The sequence below is a fragment of the Arachis stenosperma genome, chromosome 9 (assembly GCF_014773155.1).
Source record: "Arachis stenosperma cultivar V10309 chromosome 9, arast.V10309.gnm1.PFL2, whole genome shotgun sequence".
Lineage (NCBI taxonomy): Eukaryota > Viridiplantae > Streptophyta > Magnoliopsida > Fabales > Fabaceae > Arachis > Arachis stenosperma.
Window position 1 is genome coordinate 64,868,533 of NC_080385.1, and position 3,722 is coordinate 64,872,254.

The following is a 3,722-nucleotide window of genomic DNA, read 5'->3' on the forward strand; positions in this document are numbered from 1 at the left end:
CTTCCTTTTGCAAATGGCTCGATTGATCTTGCTTACTGGATTAGGGACAGGATTGGTGCTTTTGTTAGTTGCCTTCACTTCTTTGAATCCAAGTCTTGGTTGCTATGTGATTATTGGAGTGATTTCTTCATTAAGGGCCTCTTGTATTGGTGGTTCCACGAGCCCTTCCTTCATGTGATTTACTGCTTCACTTGAGTTTGAATTCCCTGGAATGACTTCCTCACTTTCATGCTCCTCCACTCCTTTCTTTGCACCCAACATTTGTTTTAATAGCTCTATCATGGGGGAGGTTTGTCGATTTTCCCAACATTTCTTCATCTCCTCTTCAAACCTTTCAATCATGGAGTCAAGTGTTGAGGCGTTTTGGTCCAGGGGAGTTTGTGAGAGCTGTGAGTCTTCATGTTCTCTTGTTATCTCAAGTGCAGTTTCAGGTTCAACCACCTCATTCTTCCTTGAAAGTTCACTTGATGCAGTGGCCTCCTTATCTTGCTCTTCCACTTTATCCTTCACATCTGTCAATTGGTCTTTATTTCCCTTGCTTAGTAGTTCTAAGCGTTTATCTGTGTCCTCTAATTGCTTATCTATCTCCTGAGAAAGGATTTTTAGTTCCCTCCAAGATTGTTGACCTTCCTCCACCATCCTGTTAAACATGGACTCATGTTTTGAGAGTCTTTGGCTCGTGGAGGTTTGTGTTGAGGCATATTTAAGTGATGAAGAATTGTCAATTGAGAAACTGGGATGTGAGGGTGAATGCTCTTTCATTCCTTGGTGATACTCCCAGCCACCATTAGAATAATGACTTGAATCATTTTGTGGTGGTGGTTGGTATCCCATATGATTTTCTTGCTCATCTTGTGTTTCTGAAGCATAGCTCCATGAATTGGAGTGCCCAAAATTTGAAGTTTCTTGGTGATATTCCCAACCACCATTAGAGATTGGTGATGGTGGGTAATACCCCATAAAATTTGTTTGATCATAAGATGAGTTGAACTCCATTTGAATTTTGTAAAACACAACACCAAGAAAAATTGAAATTCATATCTCAGAGATGAATTTCTTAGTGAGGCAATAACTCAAACACCTTGGTTTCAACTTAGAACAGAGAACAAAAATAAAGAAAATGCTTGATCTAGACTTCTCACCCACTTAATCATTGTTGATCTAATCAATCCCCGGCAACGGCGCCAAAAACTTGATGAGTTTATTATTTTGGTGGAGACAAGAATCTCTCCCAAAACAATACCAATCTAACCGGCAAGTGCACCGGGTCGCATCAAGTAATAATAACTCACGGGAGTGAGGTCGATCCCACAGGGATTGATGGATCAAGCAACTTTAGTGGGTGATTAGTTTAGTCAAGCTAACATTGGTGACTTGTGTGAAGAGTGACCGACAGAAAGTAAATTGCAAGAATTAAAGGTGCAGAAGCTAAATTGGACAGAAACTTAAATGGACAGAAGCTTAAATGACAAGAAATGTAAATTGCAAGAATCTTAAATTGCAAGAATTATAAATTGCATGAAATTGTAAAGGGAATTGGGAATTGGATTTGCAGAATTTAGACAAGGAAAAGTAAATTGCAACAATTAGAAGATTGGAATATGACTTGATTGAATCGGATAAAAAAAAACAGAAACGTAAATAAACATGAAAAGCATTAAACAGAGAATGAAAAATTAGAATTCAGATCTCAGGACCCAAGAGACTAGATAACCAAGTCTAGATCTCAATGCCTTCCTAGATCCAACAAGAGCAATTACAAAGAAATTAGAAAAATGTAAAGTGCAGAAGGAGTAGATGAAGAAGCAATTAACCGAAACTGAAATTCAAGTGTGCAGTAAATAAAGCAGAGAGATCTTAGAATGAGATTGAAACAGAATTCCTTCAATTCTCCAACCCAAGACTCAAAAACAAATTAAAGAGAGAGCTCTCTACTACTACTCCTAGTGCTCCCTAGTGGAGCCAGCCCCCTCACAAATATGAAAATGATGCCTTATATAGGCTTTACAAAATGGAAATGAAAATGAAATTAAAAACAAATTACAATTAAATGAAATTCCTATTTTATCTATTTCTTGTGCCTTTGAGTGATGATCATGGGCCCTTGCTCTTGAGGGAATTGGGTTGATAGAGGCCTTGGTTGATTGCTCTTGGAGTTTGAGGAGGAACCGAAGTGAACCGGGTTTGAATTTGCAAAAGTTGGAGTAAAAGTTTGAGCCAAAGTTAGGGGTCTAACTTTGGCCCCAACTTTTCATAGCAGCTAGCATCATTTTGCTGCTACTCACGTTGGTGCCAACGTTAGGGGTCTAAGTTTGACCCTAACGTTGGCCTTGCCTTGTGTGCTTGTGGCGCCAACTTTGTCCTCTTGTCATGTTGCCAATTTTTATGCCCAATATAGACTATCATATATGGTTGGAAAGCTCTAAATGTCAGCTTTCTAACCCATTTGGAATAACTTCAATTGGACATCTACAACTCAAGTTATGATCATTTGAAGAGGGCATGGTTGCTGGCTTTGGTGTGCAGCGTTTGAGGTAAAGTTTGCCTCAAATGTTAGCGAAAACGCCAGTTCTGGAGGCCCAAACGTATTGTCCACCCCATACTATTATACATTGTTGGAAAGCCCTGAATGTCTACTTTCCATTGCTGTTGGAACCGCATCAATTGGAGCTCTACAGCTCGAGTTATACTCCGTTGAAGGTGCAGAGGTCAGTTGGCCTCACTGCAGGTTGCCACCATGTTCGTTTATGCACATTGCGGGGCAGTTTTCTCCCTCAATTTTAGTGTCCACCATGCAGTGCCATATATGCTTGGAAAGCTCTTGATTCCTACTTTCCAATGCTTCTTGAATCACCTCATTTGGAGCTCTGTAGCTCAAGTTATTCTTGTTGGAAGTATACCCCTTCAAGCTGTTGTGGTGTGTGGCGCGTTAGCCCAAAAGTTAACGTTGGCGCAAACGTGAGTAGTCCCTGGGACAAATTTTTCATGCCAACGTTAGCCTCCAAGTTAGGGGGCTAACGTTGGCGCAAACGTGGAGTAGCCCTGGGTGATTTTCCAATTCTCACGTTAGCCTCAAAGTTAGGGGTCTAACTTTGAGGCTAACTTTTCACCCAAAACTTTTTGTTCTCTCTTCCTCCTTGTTTTGAGCCACGCTTTTCTTCCTTTGGGCCACGCTTTTCTTCCTTGATTTGGTCATGGGTCATGCTTTTAGAAGCGTGGCCTAAGCCTCCAAAGTGTGCTCCAATTTCAAAGTGTGCCAAAAATTCCTCTTTTCTTCTTTTTAGCTTATTTTGTGCTCTTTTTGCTTCTTTTTCTTCTTATTTCCTACAAAGTTTATTAAATCAAAAGATCAAAGAAATGTACCATTTAAGCACCAAAGAATGCAATATTTAAGCACTAATCATAAATTTCTTTTATGAAAAAGCATAGAAAAACATGACATGGTGACATGTCATCAATTTCCCCCGAACCATTGTAAGGCAATTCTTTGGGTTCGGGTTCACACTTTGATCATGGCTCTTGGTGATCCATGCATTGGCATAGAACTCTTGAACCATTAAGATTCCGACTTGTTGAATGGGGTTGGTGAGAACTTCCCAACCTCTTCTTCGAATCTCATGTCGGATCTCCGGATATTCACTCTTTTTGAGTTTGAAAGGGACCTCGGGGATCACCTTCTTCAAGGCCACAACTTCATAGAAGTGGTCTTGATGCACCCTTGA